This window comes from Leptidea sinapis, chromosome 1 (assembly GCF_905404315.1).
Source record: "Leptidea sinapis chromosome 1, ilLepSina1.1, whole genome shotgun sequence".
Classification (NCBI taxonomy): Eukaryota; Metazoa; Arthropoda; class Insecta; order Lepidoptera; family Pieridae; genus Leptidea; species Leptidea sinapis.
Window position 1 is genome coordinate 16,124,474 of NC_066265.1, and position 10,569 is coordinate 16,135,042.

Here is a 10,569-nt window from a genome sequence, read left to right on the forward strand (position 1 = left end):
TACACTACTACAGGCCGATAGGAGGCCATTATGAGAATTGTCATCGTCTGTGACAGATCAGTTTGCATCTCAATAAAATATTTTAAAAATGCCGTCGTGCGTTGTGAAAAAGTGTAAAAACGATACTATATAAGTATTTGTGGTCATATATGATTATTTATGGTAGAAAAAATTGTGTAACTAGTATCCCCCGTAACCGCACACACACTAGCATAATGGTGCATCACTTGCTAATATCACGGCGCGGAGTCCTTTTTTACTCGTCCGTGTCCTAAATATAGCTTTTATCTTTCCCAATTTTACAATTATTATTATTACAGCATGCTTTAATATAGCAACAGATAGGTCATTAGAGGGTAATGTAATTTACGGATAGTCCGTTGTATATTACAGTGAGACTCGTAAATGTTAGTAATAAGTTGAAAATTCGAAAGGCCCAAAAAAATATGTATACCAAATGCACAACTATTATTATCTAAGCACGGTATTGGTAAGCATAGTGACATGCATGTTACATGGTTTAGGCCCTGTATCCACCGAAGCGGAGAGGAGAAGAGAAGAAACGAGATAAGCCGCGAAGCTGCCAGGTTATTTTCATCAAAGCGGAAAGGAGACGTGAGCTGTGAGAGCTCGAAATCAGTCAAGTGATGTCTACGAAAGTAACACGGCAAATAACGCTTTCGGGTGTGCGAAACGCCGGGAGAAAGCAGAGGGGAAAGTGGCGCGCGGCTCAAAATTCTATAAAAAAAATGAGACATCCCCTCTCCCCTCTGCTCGATACATTTCCCCAAAAGCTAAGCGGAGAGATGTGGAAACAACGAAATCTGATTTGTTATCAAAATACATCTCCTCTCCTCTCCGCTTTGGTGGATACCGGGCCTTATAATCGAAATGAGAAACGTATTGTCATTATTTTTCTTTAATAACATGCATGTGTGGTTATAATGCACGAATAGCATAGCTTAATGCAATATTTAGATAAATTTTATTCTCATATTCACATTAGTCTAAAGTATTAAGCAATGTGTTATCCTATTTGTAATAATATAATAATGTATCGTATAATATGAAGGACGAACGGTCGCCCAAGTATAATACTATTGTGTTGCGTGTTTTATTCTTATGTAAGTCGTAAAACTTTCGAGCAATAAAACTTAATTATTGTGATGTAAGAATAAAGACTGAAGTTCTTGATGTGCATACTGCGTAAGACATATGTGTTGAAGCTTAAAATTGATGTTGATTGTTGTCGCACAACTGTCAAAGTCATTTTGACAGCAAATGTCAATATTATTTTTATCGCTTTTAAATTTGTTTAATGGCACGGGATCGCTGACCTCTACTATATAGTTATATACCACTGGACTGGTGGCTGTCAAAGTGCTTTTGTGCCTGTTTGATATTCGCCATTTTGGCGCTGTTGGCCATGTAGCGAGAGTCTGCGATACTAAAACTGGTGATGTCAACCTCAGCAAACTTCGATAGATGGTGGGATACTATTTACCAAAAAAAAATTGTGTTTTATTACGTTGATTCTTGAAGTATAAATAATATGGAAAGCGAAATTAATTCAAAATGCAAAAATACTTCAGATTATTGTACGTTCCTTCGCAGCTATTTGTATTATACGTCAAATTAGTTCCCTGGACGCTCGCGAGGGGCGCATCAAATAGGCACAATTTGCTGTCAAACACATGGAACAGCCTGTCCAGTGGTATTTATACAGGTCATGCACGGGATGCATGTCCACGAGCCAATATTTGTTTACCTGGTGTTTGTCTTATTGTTATATGTAGTTGTTGGCCCATTTTGCGTTTATGAAGTGAATACTTCTTTTGGCGCGCTGAGGACTTTTTTGTGGTTATTGAATGAGACTGGGCTGTGAGGCTTGGCTGTATAACGCTCGTTCGGGTAAAATCGACTCGAGTCGACTAAGGAAGCAAGATTAATTGAAAAAAATTCACCAGATTAATTTATACAGAGTTGAAAAAATATTATTTTGATGTACCTGTTTTAACTTTATGAATTTAAAACAAAAAATAGGACTTACCTATTTCTTAACTTTGCCTTAATGAAGTTTTCACATCCGTTGTGCGGTCTGAAGCGCAATTTTTTTTTAATTGTGACTTCCAATCATTTGCAAACTACTTTACTTGTTTTGACGCGATTCCTAGACATATTTGATAGATAGTTGACATTCGTCATCAATTACAACGGTATCATTTGTCCTTGGATTAAGGAATGGGTTACAAAGAGTTACAAAAACATTACAACGTTACATTCAAATAGTTTTAACTGTTAGCAAATCATTGACAAAATAAGTTCAATTCACACTCTTATTCATAAATCTTTGGTTTTTTTCCCCGCACTACTTACTCCACATTATACTTTATTACAACGTATTAATTCACTATTCTACATAGCCCGACATTTTGCTTGGTAATTAAAAACTAGTGGCGTATTGAATAATACCTCTTTTCACTCATCATGAACAATGGAAAATATTCCCCCAACGAACCTCAGAAAACTTACCGCTTCAAAGCTTTCGACTGTTTACGCTTAAAGCTATCCACTTCTGCTTTGATGTTAAATGTGTTAATATAAAAATGGCCTGTTGTTGAGACTGATTTTCTAAACTTATTCTTAATAATGTTACTGTATTTTGTTGTAGAACCCTTCGCTTTAATAACGGCTTTAGCATACTGACCGAAAGCGAACAGAGTATTTGTACAGTTGGGTTACCTTCTTACACGAATTCAAAAGTTATTGTTTAGTTACAGTTTAATACTCACCTTTTGAATTCGTCACAGACTCACGTCACCAGACTATCTATTAAGTTTCAGGCGTAAAGCTAAACGATGTGACCAATTTGGATTTGACAATGGGTGTCAGTGGTTTAAAAGGCATTAATTTTCTCAAAATTGATTGCTTTATAATTCATTTTGATGTCATTTCTAATATACTACTACCGCTTCGAAAACAAATGGCGTGCTGAGAGAGAAGAAGCGGCGCAAGAAACTCTACCAGAATTCTTTTTTTTGCGCTCTTTTTAATAAAAATATACAATATTATACTGTCATTGCTATTGCTATAAAAAGTAAAATATTCACATTACTTAGAAAGTTGTGACAAGCATGGCTGACTATACGTCTTGTCAGTCAGTCATTAACAGTTATAATAGATTCGCTTTCCTTTTCTAACTTGCTGTATCTCCGAGTTAGCGATGTTCTTCTTCTCTCTCGCACAATTTGTTTGGCTACACGCTAGCATATTGAAAGTCTATTCTTGAAATTTAAAATTTAAAGAATCGAATGCACACTAATTTGTCTATTTTTGGTGTAGATTTGTTGGGATCATATTACAAATACTAGGGGAAATTTTTAAGTTTGCGGAATGGGGGTAAGGAGTTGAATTAAATAACCGAATTTATTTTTTCCTCTACAATATATTTAGCTGCTACCCTAATACATTTTCGGATCTTTCAAATCAAATCAAAATCAGTTTATTCACGTAGGTCACGGAAATGACACTTATGAATGTCAAAAAATATATATTTTTCTTATTGAATCTACCGCTTCTTCGTAAAGGGTTGAGCTAATGAGAAGAATTAGCAAGAAACGCATTGCCACTCTTTTATATCAAGATTTACATTTAAGTACATCGATTTACAAATCATTTCAAATTACAATGTAATATGTAAAATGTAAAATGATGCAACAGACACTTTCAATTTACTTATGTGTACCCTCAAAGAAAGATTTGTGTTTGTTTAAAAATTAAAACTGTATCCTTCACTTCTTCATCACTTGAAAACTTTTTCCAACAAAATTCTTTTTTCAAGTTTGGGAATAGGTAATAATCACTGAGGGCCAGGTCGGGACTGGGTGTAGCAAATTTATGAAGCCCACCTTCTTCTGCAGGGCAGCCATCACAACACGGCTCTTGTGAACAGGCGCGTTGACATGCAAAAGAAGGACACCTTTGGTAAATTTTCCTCTTCTCTTCCCTTGATGGCGTCCTTTAATTGCTCCAGGATTGAAGCGTAGTAATCTCCGGTTATGGAGACGCCTTTATCTTTGTAATTGATCAACAGGATTCCTTCTGAGTCCCAAAAATCTGTCACCATGATTTTCCCAGCCAATTGTAAACAAAAAAGGCTCACCACCACCCAAGAAGGGTGGTGGTGAGCCTTTTTTGTGCCACTACATATTCCTGTTTAGTCACTTGTAACAATTTGAGCCAACACTTCATCTTTGTCTTCCCTACAGAGGTATTTAGAGGTCGGGTATTTTATAATTTTAATATTTTTACTTTTTTATTTATTTTCGGAGTGGTCACCTCGATAGTCCTTTCTAGTCGTCGACTTCAGGGCATGCCACTTGTTAATCATAGTTTTACTTGGACAAGAGTCCCCGTAATCGGATGACGTCATCTCTTTCAGTAGATATGGTCTGAACTGATTTTCCTTGCTTGGTAAGGAAATTTAACAGCGCGTATTTTCTCCATTTTTCACAATTTCTTTCCGACGACAACATCTCAACGACTATTCTCCTAATTATGACAAAACCGGGTATTTATACCAATGATAAGTTGCTCAATTAGTACCAAATTTAGCAACACCCCCACTAATAACTAACCTACTTACCCATGCCGCGAACTTAAAAACTTACCCTCGTGTAACTGTCTCAGACTAGAAGAATATAATGAAAAAGTGAGCCAATAGGATTACATTAAAAGTTATAACTAATATGTTTGACACTCACCTCCATTATATAAATACATCCTTTTTTTATGAAAATAAGGGACGAGACGAGTAGAACGTGCAGGATTCTTAAAATACCCAAAAATTCTGAGCGGCACTACAAATTGCGCTTGTCACCTTGAGACATAAGATGTTTAAGTCTCATTTGCCCATTAATTTCAGTAGCTACGGCGCCCTTCAGAACGAAACATGAAAATTTGAGGTGCAAATGAAATCTTCATACACGTCAGAAAATACATGTCACTTCTTCTATTCTGAGACATTATTGTAATGTAGTTAAAATGAAATCAGTTATAATCAATTTAGACATTCATTACTTGTTTCGAATAATAGATTATAAGCACTTTAAGCAATATTACCTACTAATTTTAAGCATAATTTAGCTGTATTAAATAATGTATTTGAACAAATTAGAATATAACACGGGATTTAAGTCATTATTAACTCGTAGTTATACATAACTACGAGTTAATAATACACACGTTTAAAATCACGTTTACTACAGCACGTTTAAAATCGGAACTAATTGTCATGACGTTACACTATTTTAGTAAGCAACACTCTAGTACAATGATGGTTTAAAAACGTCTTAAAACTCATAAAAGAAAGTACAACTTTGTCCAATTTTACTTTTCTTAGATACTTCTATAGTTACCAGAGACAGTATATTATTTTCGCCTTCGATCCAATATGTAGGTACTAGGTTAAGCTTTCAAAGTCAAAGTCAAACAAACTTTATTCAATTAGGCTTAAACTAAGCGAGTTTGAATCGACACTAAAAAAAATTTCTTTTAAATTACTGAATTTACCATATGTTTGTAAACAGTTGAGCTCGGGGGAATAACATATAAGAAACTCAACGGCCACTCTTTTCAATCAAAATATAGAATATTTTACAATGGCTGTAATATACATAGTTTGGGTAAAAAAAATAGTCATAATGTAGCATGAATAACCCTACACTTCCCGGAAATACAAAATTATCGCAATGTCATAAAAGTATTTTAATAAAAGACAACCTTAATGCTATGTGTTAAGGTTTAGTTTCCTGTTGCTCCGCGATACTTTTTTACAGTTTCATGTTGAGATCTGTTTCTCGATGTGCTGGCATTGCGATTTTATTCGTTCTTTGAATATAAATTCGGTCAAACGACAAAATATTTGTTCTGTATTGTTTAATTAAGATTTTTAAGTATCGTAAAACATAAACTTAAGTGACGATCGAAAGAAAGACACTCTTGACACGTAACTCAAAAGTGGTTGTTTTTTTTCGAAGTTTCGAAGTTTAACACACTGAGGCATTTTAATGCGTTTGCTGTTCGTCGACCTGTGGTTCGACCATATCAAACATAAATAAAGTCTCACGTTTAAGTATATCCTTTTTTCTCTTATCGTTATTAAGGCACATAGCCTAGTACAATATAGGTATTTGATCGAAGATTTCTTCACCTTCTCGGCGATTTAACGAAAACTTCCAATTAAATTAGGACGCATGTGGAATCCTCGTATATATCTTTAGCTGAAAGTTAACCTTAGATGTTGTACTTACAGTATCTCTTCCGCTTTATTATTAATAGCTATGTATGGTTTTAACCTTCAAAAGTGTACTAGGGTTCGTAAAGGGTTGTATTGAAATTAAATCAACCCTAAGCAGTCTCGATCTCGAATTTAACTAAAGTAAGGCTTGTCACATACTTTCGGTTTTCTGTTCAGTTTCACTGTAGTCAGTTTTTGTCGACTAATAATTATTAGCTTTAATTTTGTTGGTCGCTTTTTCTTTCACTGTTATTTTAAAAAATATGAATATACTATAAAGATTGATAAAAAAGAAAAAACTATTTACCATACCTAAGCCATGCATTTTGAAATAAAGACTTCATTTTGCGCTGAACATATTATAATAAAAACTTGCAGAATAATACAATATTTGCAGCATCAGCACACGGGTAGAACTCAACCATAATTATAATAAAAAATAAAATATTGAAAATAAAATGCATAATTCACCTGAATAATTCAATTTTCCAAAATATTATTTCTGAACAACCTGTATAAAATAGTAGCCGCGCGCTGGCGTAGGCACTGACACCTAACGGTCGCATAAGACGGCACGAACCGTCTTATGCGACCACGTAAGAGGGTGATTAAAATTTTGTTTCCCTAATATTTAATTTGTTTGTATGATAATTTCCAAAAAGATACGATTTAGGTTAGATAGCTCTACCCTTGTGTTCATTTAATGTGGCCATTATAGCGCCAGCCTGTATAATGTCTCTAGTCTCAGTTTGCCTCTTGACAAAGACCTCCTCTAACTCCTTCCTATGACTCCGGTCACCTGTTACAGTGTTGATATAGTTTGCTAATTCACGACCTGCAATAAACTGAGTACAGGGAAATGGACAGAAACCACAAATGTATCCCTGACCGATATATAGACATGTTATAGGACCACTATGTCGTAAGTCATTATTACTGCACTACACTACTACTAGGGTTAAGTAAGTTAAGAGATAGGCCAACTTTCTACCGTCACTGTTCTATATTTTTCCAAATCCATTAACTTCAACGTGGTGAAGTACAATCGTTAATGTAGCTAAAATGCGCCATTTTTTTAGCATGAGCAAAAACCTCAAATAGCTTTTGTTTGTTTAGCATTTCAGAGGGTTAATAACATAAGATATTTTTCTCCTCCTCACTTAGTATCAAAGGATAGGCAGAGACAAAAAACGCCAGAAATGTTATAACCTTAAAATGTTTTCAATATACTTCAATTTTCATTTGGATTGACGCAACATACCTACCTAGAACCAATTTTCGTAGTACAGTAATCCTTCCGTAACACGAGCAATCCTCTATATAACGCAGTGATTTCCCACATACATATTTCTGTACTGTACTTTAAATTTATAATGATTTGTACTGGTCATAATTAACTTCGCGTATCTTTGCACGGGTGTCAATTGTTTTATTACAAATTTAAATTATTTATTCGATTTTTGTATTAAACACCTTAGTAAAAAGTAGGCAAACAATTGGAAATACTTATTACATATTGTGATTAATTATAATTACGAATTACGAGGTTGTAACAACGAGTTATGCGGGAATAGCGCTATAACGCGCTTTCGTATAACGCGGAACCACTCTACGGCTTCATAGGGTTTACCCCCTACTGACTTACTCCTGTTCCCCTTAAACAAATTTGGGTTTAACAGAATTCGTATTCAAGTAAAAATTATGGATTCTTTTTATAAAAAATTGAGATATTTGTAAAACAAATTTGAAACATATTCGAGTTGTTGGAAAATCCTATGAAAACTGTTTGATTCAAACAATATTAAAAAAAATTCAGTATTTTTGTTGTTATTAAATTTTTCAACGTTAAATTGAAAGTATCTATCACTAATTTCGAACTGTGTAGCGATTAATCACATGGCTTTCTATGTATGTATGTTGCGTCAATGAAAACTACTGTATCGCAAACGTATAAGCAATATTATGTAAATAAGTAAGTTTTACAAATCGCATGGTATGCGCTGCGTAAACTAAAATATTCATTATTCACAAATGTAAACAATACAATTTTGCTTGTTAATTTGGATTTTTATTTACCCTTCCTCCTGCTCGCACGAGTCCGCGGCATTTAGGGTTGCCAACGGTAAAGTGATCGGACAGCCGGGGACTAGATTATGATTCTGATATCAATAGCAATGACACTACAATATTGTATATTTTATTAAAAAGAGCGCAATTAAAGAATGTTGGGAGCGTTTCTTGCGCCGCTTCTGCTCTCTCAGAGCGCTATTTGTTTCCGAAGCGGTAGTAGTTTCTAGTATATTAGAAATGACATCAAAAATAATTCTAAAGGAATCAATTTTGATTCCTTTTATGCCTTTTTTATTCCGTTTACTCTATATCATGTAGTCGTACTCTATATAACATTAATAGAGTATGCTAAAATACTCTTTTTTACACAATGTTTGCAAAACCATTTTTTTTTAATAAAATATATTTAAAAATATAAAAATAGTTAATAATCTTTTTTGGAAGTCCGTACTCTTTATTTACCTCATTGAGATCAGACATACTCTATTTTTTTTTAAATATAAGATGGCAACCCTAGCGGCAGCACCAACACTATCCTGTGTCTTTGCAGATCGGTGGGCGTCCCCCCTTTTACAAAGGTGGAAGTAGCTTCACTCCAATCGAAAATAATTTCCATTTACCTACTATAATTTATTACAAACAGAGATATGGATCTGGTCCGAAATAAATGTTTTATTAATATTATTATAAAGTTATAATTTTTTATGACAGCATGGGGTTAGACTAGCAGGACATTCAGCTTATGGTAATTGATACGCCCTGCCCATTACAATGCATTGCCGCTAATGATTCTTACGCTACTTCTGACGCTACTATTGGGCTCGTCACCTAGAGACATAAGATGTTAAGTGTCATTTGCCCAGTAATAATTATAATAATGATTACTATCGATAACAACCATTACGCTAGTCAACAAGTTCAAAAATGTGTTAATTATTGATAAAGCTTCTTAAAATATGGGCAATGAATAAATTTGGAAACAAAATTTCTGAACGATGCGGGACTCGAACCCGAGACCTCTCTTTTGAAAGAGCGACATCTCAAGTCAATTTCCTAATATGCAAATATTGGGGTTGATCAGGCTATCAACTATTAAGTAGATTCTGTAGATGAAGCCACATGAACTTTACGTCACTCGAACGGTTGGCTCAGTGGAAGAGCAGTCGGACGGAACGCGTGTGGTTGTGGGTTCAAATCCCGAACGAGTCCTATACTCTATGGGCACTCTGCCACTAAAACGATATACCGCATTAAATAATTTGTTTAAAAAAACTAATATTAATTTAGAAATTGAATTAATATAGGTTTGATCCACACTTGACAAAAAAATCCCCGTTAGAGTTATCGAAATTATTCAAAAAGTCGTAGGTATATTATATATTTATATTTTATTTAACAATTTTTTTCAATCTCTGTTATTCTAACTTACATAGCCATATTAGTATTTTCATCATACATGTTTATAAAAATACTTTTCATGGGAATAAAATACGTGTTACAAGAGAGTTTGGGCAGAGGTGATCACTTACCATCAGGTGACCCGTATATGTCCTCGCTTATCCTCATCTTCCATTAAAAAAATGTAAAATTGATATAAAAATTCCTTTTTTACGTACGTTTTGTATCATCATCATTATCATCAGTCGGAAAACGTCCACTGCTGGAGAAAGGCCTCGAAAGATCTCCGGTCTCTCGGTCCTGCGCTGCCCTCATCCAACGTACTCCGGCGATCTTGACCAGATCGTCGGTCCATCTTGTGGGGGCCTACCAACACTGCCGGTATGTGATCGCCATTCGAGGACTGTTCTGCCCCACCGGCCATCTGTCCGTCAAGGAATGTGCCATGCTCACTGCCACTTCAGTTTCACGATAGCCCTCTCCATTGCCCTCAGAGCGACCATGAGCTTTCTCATCAGGCCCATAGTTAACAACCACGTCTGCGTACGAACAGTCATCACTGGCAACACACACTGGTTGAAAACCTTCGTCTTTAGACACTAGTATTTGGGACGTAACGTACAATTACGATTAACTTCGATAAAAATATTTTACTTAATACATTATTATTTCCAGTTGTTATCCCGGCAATATTGTTCGTCTTCAAAGGTAGGTCAATGATGTCAAAGGTGTTGCATCAAATCAGTGAACACTTATGTTGTTATATATGTGATCACTATTATATACAATTAACTTAGCATACT